Raw genomic sequence first — 25,358 nt, 5'->3', positions numbered from 1 at the left:
ATCTCTCCCATTTTCTTCCAGCTCTAAATTTTATAATCTTATAAAAACAGCTTGCTCAATAGGGGAAATTTCTACCTTTGCACTCACTTGGGCTTCCTGATAGTTCAGGACTATGTTTAAGAAGACTGCCTGACCTTTGGAGATCCTGCTGGAGAAGTCTTCTCCACCCCTTTAAAGATTATGAAATTCTAATGATAATGAGCCTCTCAGGCCCTGTGTCAATAAGACTAGATTCTTTCCATGTCAGTAACTTTTTTATTGCTCAGTCATTTTTCAGTTGTGTCTGACTCTTCATGACCCCATTTGGGGTTTTCTTGGCAAAGATCCTAGAGTCGTTTGCCATTTCCTTCTCCAGCTCATTTTACAGATGAGGAAACTGAAGCCAACAGGGTTAAGTGACTTGTCCAGGGTCACACAGTTAGTAAGTGTCTGAGGCCAGATTTGAACTCAGCAACATGAGTCTTCTTGACTCCAGGCCTGGCACTCTATCCACTGTGCCACTTAGCTGCCCCCATCTTATCCCACTGAGTTGGTTTGACCATTTGGTTAGCTACTGGATGACTGTGAGCCTGGCACTTGAGCCTTGTTCCTGATCTGGGTCTCCAATCCATCCCAGCAAGATAAGCAAGCCCTGTCTGCCTCCTTCCACCCTGCCCCCTTGCAAGGGCGGTGAGGACAGGGTACAGTTATAGTCACTTAGCTCTGCAGGCTCCTGAGCAGACAATGCCCTTCTTGCTCATACTCTTCATTACATCCCTATGAGTCAGCACATACGTCAGCACTCAGCACCCCACTGAGCCCCTCCATCACTGGGTGACTCACTTAGAGAAACTGTGCTAGTCTTCCTGTCCCTGGGCTCTAACATCTGGCATAGAGCCAGACTCCACTGAGGAGCTAGTATAGGGACTCTGATCACTTACCCTGCCCTGGGAATATGGGCCACTGCGTCATATGGCCCCATTTACACTATTTCTGCACCCCTCTCCCCCTCAAAGAAAAAAGAGATTTCAGTGCGTATAAAAAGCAATACACGCACTCTTGTTTGACAAGAAAAAGGTTTTGATTCTTGCGAGTTTATACCTACACAGAAAGTGGAACAATGATAAAAGTGTCTTAAATGATTCTTAAGCAAGTACAGAAGCTATACCTTTTAATCCAAAAAGTGGTATGTTTTATCCATGGAAGCAAGGGTAAAAAAAAAAAGCAAACTTATGGTTCTTGATCCTTAGAAAAAACTTTAGATCTCCGGTAAAAAAGCCATTAGATCAAATAATAGCTTCCATTTCTTGGAGGTCGTGTAGTATCCGGCAGCGGTGAGGAATGCCGAGGCCACATGTGGCCCTCTAGGTCTGGGGTGTGGCCTTAAGGGGATTTGTTCTGTGAAGTTTGGATTCAGTAAAAGGGCTACACCTGAGGACCTAGAGGGCCACCTGTGCCCTGGAGGCCGCAGGGTCCCCATCCCTTGTATAAGGGAGCAAGGCAGGCTTTGGATTTGAGTTCTACTTCTGGCCACTCATTGTGAGTGTGACCTTGGGCAAATCACTTAATCTCTCCCAGTCATAAAATGAGGAGGCTGGATGCCTATTCTCCGAGGCCCAATGCCTGTTCTCCGAGGCCCCTGACACTTCTAGCCCTATGATCCTATATTACTAAGTAGCTTACAAAGGGTTCTTATAAAATCCCTGTAAGGTTTAAGATCACTGTGGTATTTTGCAAGGCTCAAATAGGACTTGAACTCAGGCCTCCTGGCTTTAAGCCTAATGATCTTTTGGCCAATCAGTGAGTCAACAAGCATTTATTAAATGCCGACTTATATGCTAGGTACTGTGCTAAGTACTACTGCTTCTCAATACAAAATGAAATGTATGCTGTTTTACGGTTCAAGTGCTCATATATATGTATATATATGAATACACATATATTTATTTGTTTGATCCTCACAACAGGTAATGAGACAAGTAATGTGTTGTCTCCCCTACTAGAATAAGAATTCCTTGAGAAATTGGGGTGCCTTATTCTTCTACTTGTATCCCCAATGCTTACCATAGTACTTGGCACCTAGAAAGGGCTTAACAAATGCCCTTTTCATTCATTCATTCATAACGCAAATATTATCTGATCCTTTTTATAGTTAAGCAAATAACGCAATGATGCTCTTAGACTGGGAAGGGCTTTCTTTTCTCACCTTTGTACGTCCAGAGCCTAGTACAATGCCTGGCATATATTAAGCTTTTAATAAATGCCTGCTGAATTAAATTGAATTGAAGGGCCTAAGGTCACACAGAGGACCAGGGGGCGGAGCTAATAAGTGGTATTTTTCTGACTCAACATCCATCCTCTTTTTACTGAAATCATCATTGTCTAGCTTTGCTTCGTGAGTCAATTTGACCATTCAATAAAATCTAAGTAGGACATGGGAATAGATGGGAAAAGTCCCTGGAAGTAATTCAGCTGTGCAGATTGAAGAAATCGTTTTTTTTTTTTATTGTTGTGTATCAACATACGTCTTAGCTGATTTTTTTTTTGATATTTGATTAGGAAAAGAGTAAAAATGGTTGTTAGTACTGAGGCCCCACACCCTGGTTGTAAAGATCACATACTTTGAATGAGGCCACTTGCTTTATCTGCTGACTCAAGGGCAGTTACATTTTAACAAGAGTTTACTAGGCACCTGCCCCATTCACCTCAACCTGAGTGGTGCCAAGACCAGGACCATCTGACCACCTTTACATGCTCAGGCTAATTTTCTCCTGGCTACTGACATGGCTGAAATTTTGTTCTGCTAGAGAAAAAAAAATACAACTATAGCAGTATTTACAAATCCAGAAGATGACCCTGGGGCAGCTAGGTGGCACAGTGGATAGAGTGCCGGAGATTCATGTTTCTGAGTTCAAATCCAGCCTCAGAGACTTACTAGGTGTGTGACCCTGGACAAGTCACTTCACCCTGTTTGCCTCAGTTTCCCCATCTGTAAAATGATCTGGAGAAGGAAATGGCAAATCACTCCAGTGTCTTTGCCAAGAAAACCCCAAACGGGGTCACAAAGAGTAGGACATGACTGAAATGACCGAACAAGGTGGAACTGATATATGTTGTCTGTTGGATGTGTGTTTTAGAGATATTAGATGATGAAAGCCCTTGGTAACCTGCCTCTCCCCCCCCCCCAACACTTTCCCAGTCTTCTTACACCTTATACCTCTAAATGGACTCTTGGATCCAGTAACAGTGGCCTTCTTGCAATTCTTGCTATAAAAAAAAATTATATATTCTTGCTATATACTTTAAACCCCAAATCCCGACTCCAGGATTTTCTATGACTTTCCCCAATGTTTGGAACTCTCTCCCTCCTCATCTCCACCTAAATTTAGGCTTCCCTAAATTCCTTCAATCCCTGCTAAAATCTCATTCCCAATCCCCCTTAATTCTAGTTCTTCCCTTTCTTAATTATTTCTAATTCATCTTGTATATGCTTTGTAAGTAGCTATTTTCATGTTGTCTACCCTATTAGATTATGAACTCCTCAACAGCAGAGACTATCTTTTATTTTTCTTTGTATTCTCAAGCACTTAGCACAGGGCCCAGAACATAGTAAGTGCTTAATAAATGTTTCTTGACTGACTGAAGAGAGCGAAAATACAGAACCTCAAAAACAGATGTTGCTTTTATTATGAAACCAACCTACATATACACGCATATAGATGGTGTCTACTTAATGTATACTCAGCTTTCCTGACATCTCAAGAAGTCATTGGATAGTAGGATACTGGAATCTGAGGACCTGGCTTCCAATCCTGCCTCTGAGGGTTCCTAACTGGCCTTGACATAACCTCCCTGGGGTTTGCTTTCCTTATCTAGACAATGAGGAAGTTGGATGAGACAGCCTCTGGGGCCATTTTGGTCTCATTGTACTATCTACTACCTGTGTGACCTTAGACCTGGACAAGTCATGTAACCTGATAGGCCTAGTTTCCTGCCTTGTAAAATGAAGGTGACTAGATGACCTCTAAGATGACTTTCAGCTCTCTACATTCTCATCATAGACACAGATCTCTCTGTGAATATCTGCATATTATATGCATTCTTCAAATAAATGACATTTTCAATCAACCCATTAATAAACATATTATTATATGTTATATGATGACATATATAAGCCTGGTACTGTGTTAAGCACTAGGGATACAAAAAGAAGCAAAAGATGGTTCCTGCCCTCAGAGAGCTTACACTCTAATGGGGGAGATGACATACAAACCAACAGAGAATATACAAAGCAAACGATATACAGGATAAATGTTATTGTTGAGTGTTTTTTCAGCTGTGTCTGACTCTCTGAGATCCCATTTGGGATTTTCCTTAATTATTTTTTCTTTCTTTCTTTTTCTTTCTTTCTTTCTTTCTTCCTTTCTTTCTTTCTTTCTTTCTTTCTTTCTTTCTTTCTTTCTTTCTTTCTTTCTTTCTTTCTAAATTAATTTATTTTTAGTTTTTGACATTCACTTCCACAAGATTTTGAGTTCCCAATTTTCTCCCCATCTCATCCCTCCCCCCATCCCAAAATGGCACGCAATCTGAATACATTTGGGATTTTCTTGACAGAGATAGTAGAGTGGTTTGCCAGTTCTTTCCCCAGCTCATTTTACAGATGAGGAAACTGAGGCAAACAGGGGTAAATGACTTGCCCAGGGTTGAGGCCAGATTTGAACTCAGGAAGATGAGTCTTCCTGACTCTAGGTGCAGCACTCTATACACTTGGACACCTAATTGCCCCCCATACAGGATAAACAGGAGATAATCAACAGAAGGAATTTTTGCTTAATATTGTAGCTTATGAACATTCGTGGTTTACCTTTTTTGGGGGGAAGCAAGCCTGTGATTTCATTGTAATAGGGAACGTCAAAGAAGGAAATTCTCTCTACAAGTACAGATTGTTACCTGTCTCGTCAACCATAGTCTAGACAGTTGCTGGAGGCACTGAAAAGCTGAGTGACTTGTCTGGAGGTCACAGAAGCCAGTTTTTGTTAAGGATAGGACTTCAACCCAGTTTTTCCCCATTCTGAGACCATTGTGGTTTAACATATATTAATTATATACTTTAAATATATTTGGATAAAACACTTTTTTCCTCCCCTCTGCAGATGTTAAGGGAAATTTATTTTCACAGAAGGCAAGGTCAGTTTGCCTTTCCTTAAAAGAGGGCTCAACAGGTTTTCTTTTCCCTTTCTGATAATATTATAAACCTACTTTTATATAATCAGATGTCATGGTTATTTTCTTCAGTCATTGCTGGAAAACTGATAACCTACTGGAGCAAAGCATAGACTTTTTGGTCTTAAATGTGACCATTTGTAGGCTTTTGCCTGTGTGCTGGGGGTCACGTTCAGGATAATTATCCTCCAGTGACTTCTTGGCATGTCAGGAGAATGCTGAGTCAGACCAACAGATCAGCCAGCCAGACAATCATATGGTAAAGATCATAAATTAATCATTAACCAACAATGACCACAGAGGAGGTGAGCAAAGACTGTGCCCTCTTCTGTGGATAGGCCTAGTTTATACAAAGACCCTTGCATTGTTCTGTAACAGACGCCAGACCAGAGGTGAAGGTATTTTCTGAGAATTGTTTTTTTAAAAGAATTGACTTCTTACAGACAAAACAAAACACTCTTCTCAAATCATTAAAAAAAAAAGTTAATGATTTTTTAAGAATCCCAAGTTCCCCTCAGTGATTCAATCAGATAACTTTTTCACACTTTGTAAAGGGATAAACAGGGTGTAGACAAGTCTTTGTATGTTAGTATTAGCATATCAATATTTCATTAACTATTATTTTATTATTATCTTTTATGTGTAATCCCAATCATGGGTTGGGGGGGGGAGGGAAGACAAATAACTCCCCTCCCGTTTATCTTTTGTTTTTATACCGCCTTCATTTCCAGATAAATCCCTTATCCCTTCTCTGTTCAAAGGACCATCCTGTAAAACAAAGAATAAAAAAGAGAGGAAAAAAACCCCATTAACATAATGGAGTCTGACAGTACATGCGATATTGCATACCCATAGTCCTTTGCAAAGAGGGGATGAAGGGCCATATATTTTCTTATCTCTTCCTTGGAATCAAGGTTGCTTATTATAATTACACATATTACAATTTTATTCTCAAATTATTGGATAACAAATGAAGAGCGACATAACATATACCTGTCTAATTCACACCCATACTTACTGGATATTACTATTCAGCATGATTTTCCAAGTAGTATCTCCTGGTTATGATGAAATACTTTGAGAATCTGTAATTTCATTAGTTCCTTTGTCTAATTCCCCTATAATGTAGCAAGAGACTTTGAAATAATAATAATTGATAATACATATGTAACACTTTAAGATTTTGAAGTGCTTTACATATATTATTTCATTTAATTGTCACAACAGTACTGAGAGATAGATGCTGTTGTCCTTATTTTACAGCTGAAAAAACTGAGGCTGTGTTCTATTTAGTTATCATCTATCAATTTTATCTATCTAATAATCTATCTAGCTATCTACCTATCTCTAATTACTTCTACCTATATTATCACTTATGTAATGTCTATTTTATCAATTATCTAATTATTCTTTGTTATCCAACCATCTCTATCTTATCATCTAATATCTATTTTATCATTTATCTAATTATTCTTTGTTATTCAATCATCTATCATATCATCTAATACCTGTATCTTATCACCTACCTAATCATCTCTATCTTATTTATCTAATCCACTCTCTTATCAATTGTCTTATCAGCTATATCTTATTATTTATCTAATCAGCTCTATCTTATCAATATCTGATTGGCTATATCTTATTATTTATCTAATCAGCTCTATCTTATCAATATCTGATTGGCTATATCTTATTATTTATCTAATCAACATCTATATGATAATCTCTAATAATCTGTTCTTTCTGTCTGTCTGTCTCTCTATCTATCTATGTATCTATCTCAGGAAGGTGCCTGTGATTGGTGGTTTTCATGCTGGCTTCCAGGTCTGGGGATTGTGAGGAGAGAGAGAGAGGGAGAGAGAGGGAGAGAGAGAGAGAGAGAGAGAGAGAGAGAGAGAGAGAGAGAGAGAGAGAGAGAGAGAGAGAGAGAGAGAGAGAAAGAGAGAGAGAGAGAGGGAGAGAGGGAGAGGGAGAGGGAGAAGGAGAGGGAGAGGGAGAGGGAGAGGGAGAGGGAGAGGGAGAAGGAGAGAGTATGTATGTATGTATGAGGTAGTAGGGGCAGGGATGGTAGGAAGTGGAGGAAGACCTAAAATTTGCTAGGAAGTTATCAGAGGTCTCTGGCCTCTGAGACTGAAAGTGGTGTGCTTCTGACAGCTTGGACAGATGAGAGATGTGCTGCATTCATTTCAGAGCTGCACATAGTTCCTGGTCTAGGCAAAGAAGCTCTGGTAGCATTTCTTCCAAGCACCCTCTGAGGGAAAGAATTATCATCTGGGGCCACTGAACTGAGACACCAGCCTGCAGAGAGCAAAATCAGACAGTGGATGGAGAAGCTCAGATAAGCCTCCCTTCCCAACAGGCTGAGCAACCTTGGAAGGGCTGTTGGTGCCATCTGCTGGGCACTACTGAGAATTGCAGGCTGAGTAATGCAGACTGTATTTGAGACTTCATGTGCTAAAGGAAGGATTGCTCACCGGCTACAAGTTATTTTCTAGGGGCTTTGATTTGAGTCCCATTTGCTTTCCCTGCCACCATAAACCTGTTGGTTCTTTAAGCCTGTTATATTTATGTGCTTGTAAGGGGAGCTGGCGATCTAGTGCTAGGTGTGGTGTGTTAAATAATGAAGTTCCTAAATTATCTGCGTGGAAGCAAATGAGCCAGAGAAGTAGAATCCCTACAAAGTGACCAGGGGCTCATATCAGGTATCAAGAGGTAGCCTCAAACATGATACTTACTAGCTGTGTGACCCTGGGCAAGTCACTTAACCCCAATTGTGTCACCAAAAAATAAAGAGGTAGCCTCTGACAGAAAGTTACAATAGAAATGTAGAATCTTGGAGCCAGAAGAGATTGAAGAGATTATTTAATCCATTCTCTCCTCACTATGGGCCAAAAGACCCATTTAAAGCAAAGCTTAAAATGTGAATGAGGAAGGGTTTATCTTTGGGTGCTAATCACTTTTTCTTTCTACCTTTCTCTTGGTGAGGATCTCTGTGAGATGATATTGCCTTTCATCCTCCTAATCTTTAAAATGAGTGGGTTGGACTGCATGCCCTGAGAGTTCCCTAAATCTACAATTCTATGCGTTAATGATGATGAAAGTTTGATACATGAGCTTTCTTGCAGCTATTGCATCTTTTAAAAAGAGGGTAGAATTTTGAGAAGTTTTGCAGCTAAGCTAATATTGGGAAAAGTCCCGATAGGTAGGGATGGCCTCTCTGTAACTCTTCAACATGTAAGGCGCTTGTATTCACTTGTGGGTGTGAGGCCTGACTCCTTCACAGGTGCTTCTTAGCAAGGGAAGCTTTCTGTTCCCCAGAACATCAGGAAATACTCCTAATTTCAAATCTCTTCTTGGTCCACCATTGGCTTGCCAAGGGGACAGTCTGCTTTTCTGTTAAATAGGTTGTGCAAGAAACCACACAGTCAAAAAAGTGAGATCTAATAATCTGATCTGACTGGCAAAAAAAAAAAAAGGCTGTGAATAGGTTAGGACAAGCAAATAAGATAGAACAAGATGCTTTGCAAATCAAAACGGAATTAAGCTCGTGTTCCTAGTAACTCCGGTTGCTACCATGAGGGTGCCAACATTTGGAATTCATAGATACATTTGAATCTGTAGAGCTGTAGTGTTTCCCACTAACCCTAATTAGGGCAATAGTCTCTCTCTTACCCAGTAGGCTTTAGATAAAAACGAGGAGGGTGGGAGCCTCTAAACTGTTTGGGTTGGCCCCGTTATATTGTGTTGGTAATGTTGTGCTGGACCTATGGTCAGGAAGACCTGAGTTCAAATCCAACTTCAGACACTTATTACATCTCTGGCAGTGGGCAAGTCACTTAACCACTCTCTGCCTAAGTTTCTTCATCTGTAACAATGGGCATCATAATGGCATCTTCCTCCCAGGATTGTTGTGAAGATAAAACAAGAATATTGGCATAGCACTTTGCTTTAAAGGGCTCTATAAATGTTAGTTATTGTTATAATATCAGGGAGGAAGATTGCAAGAGGGCCAAATGGGACTTCCGCTGCCCCAGAGTATCAGGATTAAGTGGGTGCTTTTGCCTCCGGAAATGTTTATGTTTTGTGGGATGTGGATACACTTGGGGAAAGTCTTGTGTCTGGGAAGCATACTCCTTGTCTGGGTCTCAGACAAAGATGACACCAAAGCGTTGGGCAATGATGACTGCGTTGCGAGGTCAGAGACAGCTTAGCTGCGCTCTAGGCCCCAGTGCATAAGCCCTTCCCTATTCTTTTGGGTTTGTCTCAGTCAGAGGCCACAGGACTTTGGCAGTCAGCACTTTGGGGTGGTTAGCTATTTTGGGGCACTGCTGGTAAACTAGATAGAGACTTGGGAGTCAGGGGACCTGGGTTTGAATTCTATTTCAGATACTTCTTAGTTGTTTAACCATGAACAAGCAGTCACTTAATCCTCAGTCTTAGTTTCCCTATGTGTAAAATAATAACAATACTACCTATCTCATAAAGTTTTGAGAAAAATGCTTTGCAAACCTTAAAGCACTATTTAAATGTGAATTGTTATTACTTACTGAAACAAGTTAACCAGTATAGGAAAACTTCTCTTGACTTCGTTTAAAACTTTCTCTTCATTTAGTTCTTCCTCTCATGTGCCCCCCATCTTTTGGCACTCACAGAAACCTGGCTTCCCCCATGACATGTCATCCCTAGCCATCCTTTCCAGTCTTGGCTGCATTTTCTCTGAGCCCCCCCCACCCCAACCGACTAGTTCTAGAGTGGGAGTTAGAATACTCCTTGTTCTGCCTTCTAGATTTCTCTACTATCACATTCACAGCCTCTCCTCCTTTGAGGTTTACTCTATCCACATTTCTCACTCAGCTCCATCCTGGTGGTTGGAGGTTATCTACAAATCTCCGAGACATTCTCCATCCTTTCTCAGTGAGTTCCGTGGTAGGCTGATAGTATCCCTCTCCACCCCAACTCTTCCACTCCTTTTTACAAGAGATTACATCTTATGGGATGATTTCTAAATCTACTGAACTCCCATGGCTTACTTCTATTCTCCATTTTATTTATGCTGGAGGATGGTTATACCCTTGATTGTTAAATCACTTGTAAATTCCACTTCCGTCACCAGGGACTCTGAAATTCATTTATCCAATCATGATCTTTTATCATTCCATATCTTTCTATGCCTTATTCCTCCAGTCCTTATCCCCCCTTAGAACTTTCTCAGGCCATCATCCCTACTCTAGCTTATACCTTCCACCCTTCTCAATCTTGACCCCTTAGGGAACTACTTTCAATTCTCTCCTATCTTCTACCTTGCTTAATTTTCCTTTTATGGCTTGTACTTTGCCAAATTCCAATCCTGCTTCCTCCACTCACATTTATGTGTACCTGAATGGAGCAGGAGGAAGTCAGTGCAGCCAGACAACCCTTTTACTCCTCCCTAATTAATAGTAATATTAATAATAATAGCTAACATTTATAGAGTGCTTACTGTGTGGCAGGGACTGTGCTAAGCACCTTACAATTATTATCTTATTTGATCCTCACAACAATCCTGGGAGGTGGGTACTATTAGTGTCCTCATTTTACAGAGGAGGAAACAGACAGAGGTTAAGTGACTTGCCCAGGATGACACAGCTAGTAAGGGTCTTAGGCTGGATTTGAACTCAGATCTTCCTGACTTCAGGTCCAGCATTCTATCTACAATGCCACCAAGCTGCCCACTTATTATTGTTTCTTCATCCTACTCATCACCTTTCTTTTTTCTTCTCAAGCTTCCCATACCACCTTGTCCCTGAACCCAATAAGCAGAGAACCTGACCTCATACAGTACTTTACTGAGAAAATTGAGGCCATTCACTGTGAATGGTCTTGATTCTGTTATAGGGCTACAGGCAGAAGCTAGGACAATTTGCAATGGAAATGCTAGACTTAGTTATAGTCGTTAGGTCTAGGGCAGAGGGAATTGGCAGTCAATAAAGGCAAAAAAGCAACATGATTGCTTTAAGTCAGGGTTGGGGAACCTGTGGCCTCGAGGCCATATGTGGTGGCTCAGTCAAAGGGCTGCACTTGAGGACCTAGAGGGTCACATATGGCCTCGAGGCTGCAGGTTCCCCACCCCTGCTCTAAGATGACTACATAACTTGCCTGAATAATAGTTTGGGTCTTTTAGCCTCCTTTAACCAGGATGATCCAGCTACCCTCCCGCTTAATCCAGCCAGCCTCTTGCCTGTGGCCTGTCTTCACTTCTGGGACTTCTTACAGAGCATCAGATTTAGCCTACATCAGCCAAGGCACAGCCTATCTGCTTGGGGCCTCTTTGATCCTGTCTTTCCAAGGTGTCTGGTGTGAGTCCTGGATCCAGTCCTTAGGCTTCTGTCTTCTGATTTTATCCAATGGACTTTTCCAGTGCTTCAGAGACTATTCCCAAAGCAGACCCATCTTGAGTTGCCAGTCGCTGCCTCTGTCCAGACTCCTCTCCACTTCTCTCTCCCTGACTTTCTCCTCTCCTGCCAATTATGAGGTGGGCTTCCTGGGCCTCACAGGACTCAGCATCACCACCAGCTGCAAGGTTGGACAACAAGGAAGGCCCTGAATAGGCTAATCACCTCAGGCCCTTCCTCAGTGGACTTCGTTCCAGTCACTGATAATTTGCTTGAACTCATTCTCCAATAGTTAGCGTTCTCTCAGCCCGTCAAACTCCCATTCCAAAGATTCTGAACCCTGGGCTACCACTATACAAACCTATTCCCATTTCTTGTCCCCCACCACTTGTTCCCATGCTCCCTTACTCCATCTCCCAATGTCTTGCTCCAGACCTAAACCTCTCCTTCCTTTGTCCTCTCTGGAATGCCTGCTTCCTGGTTAAGAAATTTGATTTCACGGGGCAGCTAGGTGGCCCAGTGGATAAAGCTGTGGCCTTGGAATCAGGAGGACCTGAGTTCAAATGTGACCTCAGACACTTGACATTTACTAGCTGTGTGACCCTGGGCAAGTCACTTAACCCCATTGCCTTGCCAAAAAAAAAAGAAATTTGATTTCATCTTATACCTTATCCTTTCTCACTTCTTCCATCTTTTAACAGTCACTGAGTCCTAACTCCCTTTTGATGTCCAGACATCCCTGGCCACCTTTTCAACAGTGGTTACACTTTGGCTCACACTCACTGGTCATGGTAGGGGAGATAGAAAACTCCTTGTTCCCCACTGCCACTTCGAGATTCTTCCTCTATTTCCATTATCATGACCTCTTCTCCTTTGAGGTTCATTCAATTCATATTTATCATCCAATCAAGTCTTTAGTAATAGTTGTCTACCAACCTAAAGGACAGTCTTCTTCCTCAATGAGTTTCTTACCTGTCTCAGAGTCTTTCTCTCTTTCCCCAATCCTACTCTCTTACTAGGGAACTTCAACACACATAATACTACTCCCTCAAATACTCAACTTCCTCAGTTTACTAATTTCCCATGATCTACTCCAGTATAGACACTATTCAGCTACCAAAGTGATCTTCTTCAGGGTCAGATGTGACTATGCTAACCCCATATTCAATAAACTCTGGTGGCTACCCATCCCCTCCAGGGTCATATAGGAAATCCCCTGTTTGGCTTTTAAGCTCTTTATAACCTGGCCCCTTACTACCTTTCCAGTCTCAATACTTCCCTGACTTCCCTCAACATATTCTACCAGCAAGTGACACTGGACTCCTTGCTGTTCCTTGTATAAGACATTGCTGAATCTGTCCCCTATGCCTAGAATAATTTCCCTCCTAACCTCCCATCTAAGCTAAATTCCACCTTCTGTAAGAAGTTTTCCCTGTCTCTTTTAAAGCTAGTGTTTTCCCTTTTAGATTATGGTCCACCTACCCTATATATATATATATATATATATATATATATATATATATATATATATATTCATACACATACATACATACCTTATGTATATGTGATTATTTTAATGTTGTTGCACTATTATAACATTGCCACAATTATAGTACTGTTATAATATCTCTTCTTGAAGGCAGGGATTGCATTCATATCCTCAGTGCCTCAGCACTATGCCTGGCACAAGGTAAGTAATTAACAAAGGCTTATTGACTATACACTTCCTTTTCTCCTCTTCTCACCTTCTATTCCCCTGACATCCTCCCTCACTACCTCTTTCATTTCTCCAATATCTCATAGAGAGGTGACCTGTATCTTTGCCAAGGCCTTGCCCTTTACATTCACCCTTGATCCCTGCCCTCCTGGGTTGCCCAATAGATTGCCCCATTATCATTAGCCCTTTCTCATTAATCTTCAATCTTTCCATATCTGCTGGTTCCATAAACATAGCCAAGTCTCCCATTCATGTGACCCTTGTCAGGTCACTTCACTACTGTCTACTTCAGTTTCCTCAACTATAAAATGGGGATAATAACAGCATTTACCTCTGAGGGTTGTTGTGAAGATCACATGAAATAATATTTGCAAAACGCTTAGCAAAGTGTCTGGTACATAATAGGCACTTTTAAAAAATGCTTGTTTCTTTCCCCGTTCCCATTCTTCTTTTTTAGGGCTAAACTCCTTGAGAAAGTCATCTACACTCAGTACCCCCACTTCTCTTCTTCTCCTTCTTTTCTACATTTTCTGCAATCTGGCTTCCTTATTCAACTGAAACCACCTTCTCCAAAGTCTTATGTCTCTATTCCCATCTCAGTCAAATTCTTCGAAAAATAAGTCTTCACTCATCATCTCTCCTTTTCTTCTGAAGCTTCTGACATTTAGCTTGCAGCTTTTCCCCCAAAACAGCCATCCTTCTGGTTTGGGTCCTTATCACCTCACTCCTGGACTAGGACAACAGCTTTCTAATTGGATTGTCCTGCCTCAAGTCTCTCTACTCCAATACAGCCTCAACACGACAACCAAAGTGATTTTCCTAAAGTGCTCATCTGACCATGAGAATCTTCTCCTCAGTAAAGTCCAGTGGCCCCCTCTAGGGTCAAATATAAAACCCTCTGGCATCTAAAGTTCTTCTACACCTGGACAACCTTATTATACATTACTCCTTGCCGCATACTCTATGGCCCAGCAATATTGGCCCTTTTGTAGTACCTCATCCATGACATTCCATCTTCTTTGCACTGACTCTTCCGGATGTCTGGAATGCCCTCACTCTTCACCTCCATCCTTTAGAATGTCTGTTTTCTTTCAAGACTTAGCATAAGTACACCTTCTGCTTGAGTCCTTTCCTCATCCCCTTTGCAGTTTGGACCTTCCTTTTCCAAATTACTTTGTATTTGCTTTGCATGTGTTTTGTATATTCCTGTATAGGTCCATATTGTTTCCTTTGTTACAACATAAGTTTAACGACTATTTAATTTTTGTCATTGTGTTCCCAGCACTTACCACGATTCCTGGCACACGCTAAGTACTTAATAAATGTTTATTGATTGATAGAAGAAAGCACAGGGCAGGGCCAGATGTTTTCTTTTAGCCTTTGCTTTTTTGTGAAAAGATTAAGAGGCTCTTACTATAAACTAACAGTAATGAATAGGACTTGGCCCAAGGATCTCTGATTGCACGATGAGCCAAACATATTATTTTTCCATTATCTTATTATATTTTCTGTAGTAACTCTTTCCAAGAGATTTTGTGAAGAGATATTATTAGTTTCTGTGCATAGATATTATGGATAGGAAAAAAAATGGGGAAATTATGAAGGCAATAACCTGCTTTTCCTCTCTTTTGGAGAGCAGGGCATGGGTTGTATTTATTTTGATTTGTCTGTGCCTAGCGTAGTGCTTTGCATAGATGCTCAATAAATGTTTATTGAACTGAATCGTTTTAGGTGAATAACCCATGGATAAGGACTACAGCTCTGAACTCATATGGGTTTGATCTTTGGGTCCATCATAATAACAATAACTCAAATAATGGCTTTAGGAAGGACACTGATAAACTAGAGACTGTCCAGAAGGGAATAACCAGGTTGGTGAAGAGCCTTAAGATCATGCCATATGAAGGTTTGTTGAAGGAACTGAAAATGTTTAGTCTGGAGAAGAAAAGATGGGGTTTGATTGCTGTCATAAAGTAGGGTTTAGTCCTGGTGGTGCAGTGGATAGAGTACCAGGCCTGGAGTCAGGAAGACTCATTTTTGTGAGGTCAAATCCAGCCTCAGACACTTATTAGCTGTGTGACCCTGGGCAAGTCACTTAACCCTGTTTGCCTCAGTTTCTTGAGCTGGAGAAGGAAATGGCAAGCCACTCCAACATCTTTGCCAAGAAGACCCCAAATGGGGTCATGAAGAGTTGGACATGACTGAAACAACTGAACAACAACAAAGGCCTGGCACCACCTAAATTAGGCCTGTTTTTGGCTCTTTCCTAGATTTTTTCAGTTCTCTTGTAAGCATCAAGCTAAGAAACAAGTTTATTAAAATGCATGTAAAAAACAGAGAAGAAATTAATATTTTAGCCTCTTTAGCAAAGAAATTGTTAGATTTGATTCCACAAGTGAAATTTCCCTCCTCTCTCCCCGATAAGGTTCATTCAGTCTCCACAAAGAAAAAACAAAAAAACCAACCAAACCCCCAAGCCTCCCCAAACCCCAAATAAAACAAGATCTTACCGTGCCAATTAGTGAGGTTCCTGTTGCGTGAATAAAATAGAAAACCTCATAAAAGAGCAGCATCAGCATCTCTTCACTTAGCCGTTTCCATCCGTGATCATGGCTCACAGCACCACCATATAGTCATGGCTCCTACAGCTACCAGGCTTGCTTCAGGACCTCTGTGCCATTCACCTGGTTGTCACGGTCTACCTCGACTGCTTCTGTTTGCTGCTACTGGCTCACATTCCTCAAAGCAGTGGCACCCTGGAAGCCCTGCCCATCTTCCTTATGGCTCCTTTCCCCTGCAATCCCTTCTCTCTTTTTTTCTTTGCATGTTTATCTCAGGCTTATGATTTTCTGGAAAAAGCTCCTGGTCTTTTTGTGTTGTGGCTTATATTCCCTTATGGATGGTCCAGCTGGGAAGGGAGGGGCTGCTTTGCTCTACCTCTTCTCTGTATAAGTCATCCCCTCTGCCTGCCGCAGAGACATTATTCTTCTTGTTCACTGTCACTTGAGAATTGATGGGTCCTATTCTCAGACAATAATTAAGGAGAATTTCAGTTGTGAAGTGGTGTGATTACTAAATGGCTTATACAATCTTTCAAATGGATTCCAGTAATGGATTTACAGGAAAACATTTCCCAAACCCTTCCCACAGTCACCAGCACCATATGAACGTCACATCTTATGGTCAAGCATGTCATTTACCGTGAGCTTGCTAACATGGCTGCAGGAGGAGGGAGCACTGTGCATCCCAAGGCTGGGTTAAGGGATGCATTCCATCACCATAAAGAGCTAAAGTGTTGGGGGTGGGGGCCAGGTTGGCTCACTTAGCTTATTGGTGCTCCCGGCAGATTGCTTCCTGATCCAGTTTGCAATTACCTCGCTGTTTTGAAATCTCAGATTTCTGATCCAGCCTTGTGTGGTTTTTGGTTTATGCTGATTTAGATCCTGGTGTGAATTCTGCCTTTTCTCTTTGCCCTGGGTGGGATTCTTTTCCTCATTTGGCTACATTGCTTGTCCTAATCATCATATTGTACATTTTAGTCTCTTCATGAAGATACAACAAGAATAGTAGTTTGATTCTATGTACCAACCAAAATGACTTTAAATTGTACCAATTTCATTTTCTGCTATGATAATGTGAAAAACCATTCAGAGAAGGAAGAAGCAGTGGATATAATTTATCTTGAACCAAGAAGGTTTTTTTTTTAGTTGAACTGATTTTTTTTTCTTTTATAAAAATTTGTCAAAAGAGACAGTTACTAGGGTGGGGGTGGGGAGAATACAGGTAGAGCAAAAATAAAAGGGACCTACAAAAATTAGGGGATAAGTGGAAAAATAAAGAAGCAAATAGACCCATTAAATAAAAATTGGGAATAAAAGGGACAAGTAGGGAAGCAACCTTGAGGAAGTGATGTGAAGGAAATTACACAGTAGGTCTCTATGACAAAAAACACTGCACCTTCCAATGAGTCCCTCATAGGTCATCAGGTAATAGTTAAAGGCAGCACATCCTTAGTAGTACCACTGTAATTAAGCATTAACACCTCAAATGCAAACTCTAAGTTGGAATCTTATACCACTTTACAGATACTTTTAAAAAGGCCTATTATGAAAGACTTTTTTCAGAAACAATCTCCTGAAATCAATAAATTAATTTCTACACAGCAACTTAAAAAAAGCCAGTAGGGTACATGTGATTCACATTAAAACACACACAAGACATCTGTTTTTTTTCTTATGAGTCAATTTTTTGTTGGTTTTTTTTTTTGGTTCGACATATCATTCTTACTGACAAGAGAGGTGAGTATATTCTTGACTATTTGACTATTTTATAATTAGACCAATGAATGTCCAAGGAACTAGGCATAGTTATCAATAGTTTGGTATGAATGGTAATGTATCAAGTTGTGTTTTATAGGGATCATGATGTTCTACAGCCCATTCTATTTCTTGATGAGACATCTTTAGTGGTGAGAATTCACTCATCATTACATGGAATTGGTACTAAATTAGGTGGGATTTCCGATACTTGAGTGGGTGGGCAAAGGATTGCATAGAACAGAAATGCCACTTGTCTGATTCTATAGCCAGCAGGACTGGTCATCACATGAAGATAAAAGAACTACAGGAAACCTGGACCCCAGACTTCTGATATTTAGACAGAGGTCCAGTGGACTCAGAATCTCAGCTTTGTTCATTCATTCATTCATTCATTCATTCATTCATTCATTTATAGCACATTTATAGAACGTGGACTAAGCCAATATAGAAGCTCCTACGGCCATTTTATTTTTATTTTTTGGTTCTGGCAGTCCTGTCACTAGTAGGGACCTCTCTTCTAATGGGAGCTAGTTCATTGCTCCCAGACCCAACTGTTGTATTGCTCCAGAAAAAGAACTGATGCCACCATGCTGCCCTGGTATTCCCCTTTGCTCTTCGCCTTGACATCCCTCTCCTGTCTTGACTCATCATATTTCCTGTCACCCACTTTTCTTTTGATTCATTTACCAAAGCTCTGCCACTCCCATTTGGGTGAGGAGATGAAGGTGATTAAGTGATTTCTTCTAGCTTTACTAAACCCTGCCATCTTCTGATAAAGATTTTGTTGCCGGTTGATGCTGGGAAAGTCAGTGGCTCTCTCCTTTTCCCAACATCACTCTGCTTTCCAAATAAGGATGGGTATAACTTCTAACCCTAGGGGATATTTTGAGAACTCAGGGCCTTTCCAAACCCTTCTAACCCTAACACTCACTGTCTTTTATTCTTTCTTTTAAATAATCATCAAGAAATAATCTGCTTGAACCAAGAGAACTTTGTACACAATAACAGCCACGTTATGCGATGACTAATATTATTAAACTGAACCCTTCTCAGCATTACAAGGATCTAAGACATCTCCAGAGGCCTCGGGATGGAAAATGCTGTCCACATCCAAAGAAAGAACTATGGAAGTTGAATTGCTATAACTTATTTTTACCTTCTGTTGAGTTTTGTTTCATCTTTCTGATGGTTCCTCCTATTGGTTTTAATTTTTACTTACAACTTCACTAATGTGAAAATATATTTAATAGGAATGTAAATGTAAAGCCTATATCAGATTGTGTGCCATCTTGGGGAGGGTGGGGGGGAAGAAGGGGGAGAAAAATTTTCAACTCAAAAGCATATGGAAGTGATTGTTGATAAATAAAAATAAATTAATAAAATTTAAAAAAAATAATAAAAAAAGAAATAATCTGCCTTAGTAGATACAAACTCTCTAAGACACTTAGACCTTAGAACCACTTTTTAAAATTTCAGAAATGGATTTGGCAGCATTCATAAGCCATCTTGTGTAATGTGTTTCAAGTCATATGGGAAATAGAATTCTAATTTCTTGTAGTAGTCTAGACAAGGAATGCAAGATTAAAAAAAATCACTTCTTTTGTTCTAGTTAAGCACCAGGAAATTAGATCACATTATCTTTGTGAAAAGAACAAAGGTTGAGTGTCAACTGTTTTTCCATTATTTCTGTTCTAATCTTTATTAGTAATTAATGTGTAATTCAATCTCATATGCTTCTTAATGAATCAGTTCACAGAAATTTCAGCGTTGGGAGACCTCAGAGGTCATTTAGTTCAAACTACATCTGAACAAGAGTCTACTCTATAATATCTAACGTAGCTGGAAGAGTGAGAGGGAGCCTAATTCACTTAAGAGAAGTTTTTCTTTGTTTGCCTTATTTAAAAAGCCTCTCAGCAACACCCTTCTATTACTCCTAATTCTGCCTTCCCAGGACAAACAGAACAGTCCTTCCACCTCATGTTGTCATTGTTCACTTGTTTCTGTCCTGTCTGATTCTTTTTCTTCTTCTTCTTCTTCTTCTTCTTCTTCTTCTTCTTCTTCTTCTTCTTCTTCTTCTTCTTCTTCTTTCTTCTTCTTCTTCTTCTTCTTCTTCTTCTTCTTCTTCTTCTTCTTCTTCTTCTTCTTCTTCTTCTTCTTCTTCTTCTTCTTTTTTTAAGGTGAGGCCATTAGGGTTAAGTGACTTGCCCAGAGTTACACAGCTAGGAAGTATTATGTGTCTGAGGCCAGATTTGAACTCAGATCCTCCTGACTCCAGGGCTGGTGGTCTATCTACTGTGCCACGTAGCTGCCCCATGTCTGATTCTTCTTGACCCCATTTAAGGTTTTCCTGGCAATTACTGGAGTGGTTTGCCATTTCCTTCTCCAGTTCATTTTTACAGATGAGGAACCTCATCTGTAAAGGTCAAGTGACTTGCCCAGGGTCACATAGCTAGTAAGTATCTGAGGATGGATTTGAATTCAGATCTTGCTGACTCCAGGCCCAGCACTTTATCCACTGTGCCACCCAGCTGTCCCCTTCCATGTCATAATCCTTCAAAAACTTGAAAATAGCTACCATGTCTTTCCCCAGATCTTTGCTTCTCTAGGCTAATCATCTCCAAATACTTCAGTCAATTTTCATTTGATATAATGTAAGGCCCTAGATCATCCTACCTGCCACGGATTCCTTTATTTGCCTTTCCAAGGAGAACATGTGAGCCATCTTTTCCTTTTTTCTTTTGGTTTTACTTATTGTGAGAATGCCAACATTGATTAGATTCAGTTCCTTTGCTCGTATATTGGCTTTTTGGTCTTTGGACAAGGACCTTACATGTAGATTAGCAACAACAAAGTCATGTTTGTAGACGGGATTTTTAACACCCTCAGTAACCCTTTTCTACCATTCTACCATAGTCAATACAGAAGCAGAAGAGGGGAGAGGATCAGGTTATATTTTTGTTGTTGTTGTTTCAAAGGGACATGGTGGCCAAAAAGCCTAATAGAGTTTTGGGTATTAATTATACATTAATAGAAATGCATAGTACAGAGTGAGGGAAATTATAGTTCTGATATACTCTAACCTGTTCAGACCCTGTTTGGAGTCAATATGACAAGATCTAGATACTATATTTGAGGAGGGAAAATGACAAGCTATGTAAAGTACACTTTGTTCAGTCGTTTTTCAGTCGTGTTCAACTCTTCTTGACATTTGGGGTTTTCTTGGCAAAGATGCTGAAGTGATTTGCTATTTCCTTCTCCAGTTTATTTTATAGATGAAGAAACTGAGGCAAACAGGGTAAAATGATATACCCAGGGTCACAAGGTTATTAAGTGTCTGAGGCAAGATTTGAACTCAGGAAGACTCTTCTTCCTGACTCCAGGCGGGGCACTCTATCCACCTAGCTGCCCCAACAAAGTACCTTAAGAGGAGTCTAACTAGAAAGATGAAGGGATTTGAATCTATCTTATGGGAAGAACAGTTGAAGGAACCAGGCGTTTTGAGCTGGGAGAAGGGATTTCAGGGATATATTATAGTCCTTTTCAAGGTCTGTCACATCTTACAATTGTAGAGTTTAGATCCAGAGGGAAGTAAATGAATGAGCAGAAGTTACTCAGAAGCAGATTTCAGATCAACATAAGGCAGGGCTTCTTAGTCATTAGGGTTTTCCAAGTCAAGAAGTGGATTACCTCATCAGAGAGCAGGTGCCCTGACCCCTGAAGTCTTGAAAGTGACAAATGCCCACTTGTCAGGTACGTTCCAGGATGGTTTGGTCTAGATGACTTCTGAAATCCCTTCCAAGGTAGAGATTCTATGATTCCAAGGAACTGGAGAAGGATCTTGTCACATCTCATGGGTAGGTGACCAGCCTAGGAAGGGAACAGGACTTGCTTAAACTTAGAACTTGATAGTTGATCTTGGGAAGAAGTAATGTCAGAACTCAGTAATGAGATGGGCAGGTAGGTGGCATAGTGGATAGAGTGTGGGCCCTGAAGTCACAAGGAGGACTTGAGCTCAGATGTGGCCTTGGACACTCTTACTAGCTGTGTGACCCTGGACAAGTCACTTAACCCCATTGCAAAAAAACAAAAAAAGGCACTTTGGTAGCCAAGTGGAGGATGGACTGGAATGGGGAGAGATTTGTGTCAAGAAGACTAACCAGAAGTGTTGTAATAGTTCAGGCATAAGGTGAAAGGGGCCTGCATTGGGGTAGTTGTAGTGTCAGAGGAGAGAAGGGGGTGTAGATGAGAGATGTGGTAATGGCAGAATTGACAGGGGCAAGCATCAGGCTGGTTATGGGGGTAGAGTGAGAATGAGGAGCCCTGGATGACACCTATACTACAAGCCTGAGTGAGTGGGAGGATGGGAATGTCCTTAATGGTGATAAGGAAATTTGAAAGTGAGAAGATCACGAGTTCAGTTTTTTAAGACTTTCTATTCATTCCCTCTTGTCATTTCCCTTCAGTCCATACACTCGATCCTTGGAGTTACAACTATTATGACTAGCCTGCTCTACTAATACTCTTTAGTCCTTAGGTGTAGTGAGTGGATAGAGTGCTGGACCTAGAGTCAGGAAGACCTGAGTTCAAATATGACCCTAGACACTTACCAGCTGTGTGACTCTGGGCAAATCACTTAACCCTAGTTGCCTCAATTTCATCATCTGTAAAATGAGCTGAAGAAGGAAATGGCAGACCACTCCAGTATCTTTCCCAAGAAAACCCCAAATGGGGTTGTGAAGAGTTGGATACAACCGAAATAACTCAACAACAACAAAATTAGAGGGCATATCATATAGTGAAAATAACATAGGACTAGAAACAAGTTATGAGTTATAATACTGATATTATGAATTATAATACTGATGCTGCCACTTAATTTAATATCTCTTCACCTCTCTAGGCATTATCTGTAAAACAAAGGGGGGGTGTGATTAGATGATTTCTGAGGACAATTGCAGCTGTTATAGCCTATGCTTCTACTCTCTTTAGTACCTGAAAGAAAATTTTTTTTTAATACTTCTGAGGAATCAGATGTTTTCCTGCTTGGACCTCAGATCCATTTTATTTGGATTTTGATCCAACCTACATTCAGCATAATTTCAATTTGGTTAATGTTTCTCCCTAAAGAATCCTCTCTTATGACGATATCCTCTTTCTGGGCTTTGCTATTGACCTAGTGGCTATGATTAATCTCCTAAGCTACTTATTTAATCATAGATTCGCCTATCTCCTCTCAATTTATCCCTGTCTTCGGCAATTGTAAGAGGTATTGTTCTGGGTAACTGGAATTTGAGTAATTGATAAGCTAGGAAGAGTTACTAAGATGATAATGTACTGTAAGATTGTGCCCTGTGAGGAGCATTAGGAGTACTGGAGATGGTTAGCAGGAAGAAGAGATATGATAGAGATGGAGATATAAACACCTGTCTTCAGGCCTTTGAAGGGCGGTCATGTGGAAGAATGATTACAGATGCTCTACTTCCCCCTTCCCCCAACACACACACACACACACAAAGGCAGAACTAGGACCAACAGGTGAAATTTGCAGAACTGAAGTAACTTGATGTAAGGGGAAAGTAACCAATAACAAAACTTCTTGACCATGAAAGCTGTGACGGGGCATGGGCTGCCTTGGGAGATGGGGGAGGGGGAGGTTTTCTGAGCTTCCTAGAGGGCTGTCTTCAAGCGAAGGCGAATTGCACAGTTCTCAGATAGGTTGTAGAGGGCATTCTTGATCAGGTGCAGATAGGCTGGGTGAGATGCTTCAGAGATCTCTTCTAACTGGGAGATCCTGGAATTCTGTAAAGCTGAACTGTCTTTATCTCATCTTATCTTCCAATTACAGAATCATGGAATGTCAGAGCTGGAAAGGGACTAGAGGTCATAGGGTTCATCCATTCTCCTCCCTGAAGAAGAAACTGAATCCCCAGGGAAATAAAATAACTGAAGTAAAGTGATACATGTAAGTCTCTGACTCCTGTCTTCTTGCTGTCTCTTCATCGTTTTTCTGATGCACATTGCTGGGGTTCCATCCAATCCAAGAAATATTTATTAAGCACTTATGACGTACCAGGCATTGTACTAAATGATGGGGATACAATTAATAAAAAGACAGTCCCTACCCACAACCAACTTACAATCTGACTAGTTTCCAATGTAACTTCCCATTTGGCCAATTTTAAGATTTTCCTCTTACCATGCAATATGGATCTTTCTCCTCTATTACTATAGGAATAAAGATTTGAGAACTGAGATAGCAACTTGCCCATTGTGGGAACAACTGGGAAAAAATTCCAGGAAATCTGTTACTTGATAATTTAACTGATATAGCCTTCTTCCTTGTAAATGATGTGATTATAGTTCTTTGAACTATATTATACTATATTATATCTTCAAAGAGAAAGCTTTATTTTTTGTCAAGAAGATGACATTTTTATCAAACATATTGTATTTTCTATTCCACTACTACCTTTCCCCTTCCTAGAGCTGCATGGTTGCTACTCTTTTTCTGAACATAAGCAAATTTCCAAAAGCAGAAGGACAATGCCCATTTTCTCTTTCTGGATTATGGAATAAATGCTATCATAGAGTAGCCTAAGATTTTCAACCATCCATTTTATGGTATCTTAGAATTGGAAAGGGTCTGATAATTCTTCAAATTCATGCCTTTCATTATATAGATAAGGAAACTGAGGCTTAGAGAGTCCAGGGGATTTGCCCAACGTCATACAGTTTATTAGTGGTAGAGCTGCCCCTAAGACCCAGATTTTCTAACTCCCAGTTCAGTGCTTTCTCTACTACATTGTACTTGATTGGAATGTATATACTTGCATTATATAGGTTTTAAGAACTTTCCCAGAACTTGTGGCAGATCTGGAAAGGTTGAAGATTCTTGTTCTTTCTTTTCTTTCACATTCATTTGTTCTTGGTTTTCTTGCAATTCACTTTTTGAGTAACATCATCTTGTACTCCAGATGGTCTAAACACTATAAATTTTAATGATTTGCATCCCTTTTTGCACCAGTATGTCACAGTCTTGAATCAGAAGGTTGAAAAAGACTGAAATACATTCTCTCTCTCTCCCCTACCTATTTTTGTTTCATGCATTGCCATGGACAAAGAATGCCAATTACCTGCTGAATATCTATCTGAAAATCTACCTGGATGCCTTGGTAGGCATCTTGAACTCAACATGTCTCAAACAGAACTATTTACATTTCCTCTCAAGTTCATCCTCCCCCTCAACTTCCCTATTTCTGTCGAGGGAACCATTGTCTTTCTGATCACTTAGGTTCACAACCTTACAGTCATTTTTTTTGGGGGGGTTGGCAATGGGGTTAAGTGACTTGCCCAGGGTCACACAGCTAGTAAATGTCAAGTGTTGGAGGCAAGATTTGAACTCAGTCTCTCCTGATTCCATTAGTAGGTGCTCTATCCACTGAGCTACCTATCTGCCCCTCCACATACATAGTCTTTATTCTGGTCTAGTTCAAATCTCCAACACCTTTTGCTTGGACTATTTCAGTAACTCCCTAATTGGTCTCCCTGCTTCCAGTTTCTTCCCCCATTGATCCATCCACCGCTACCATAATGACATTATTAAAACACAAATTTGACCATGTCCCTACTAGTCAGAAATCTTCAGTGTTTCCTAATAGGGAATAGCCTCAAAGGTAAGGGAACAAGCATTTCTTGAGTGCCTACTATGCGCAGGTACACATTCACAAATATTAGATTATGTGATCATCA

At 40.5% G+C, this 25,358-nt stretch overlaps 1 long non-coding RNA gene across 1 annotated transcript in view; it reads left to right on the top strand.

Moving 5' to 3' along the window:
• The window catches only part of LOC144455380 (uncharacterized), a 57,264-nt gene that overhangs the window by 18,369 nt on the left and 13,537 nt on the right, over window positions 1-25,358 (top strand). Inside the window, exon 3 of the long non-coding RNA XR_013484116.1 lies at window positions 23,455-23,571. This is a non-coding gene — a long non-coding RNA (uncharacterized LOC144455380). The remainder of the gene's footprint in view (window positions 1-23,454; window positions 23,572-25,358) is intronic.

Source organism: Phascolarctos cinereus, unplaced genomic scaffold, assembly GCF_003287225.1.
Source record: "Phascolarctos cinereus isolate Bilbo 61053 unplaced genomic scaffold, phaCin_HiC Scaffold_1;HRSCAF=81, whole genome shotgun sequence".
Taxonomy (NCBI): Eukaryota; Metazoa; Chordata; class Mammalia; order Diprotodontia; family Phascolarctidae; genus Phascolarctos; species Phascolarctos cinereus.
Note: the sequence above shows the minus strand (reverse complement) of the source record. Positions and strands in the feature narration are given on the sequence as shown.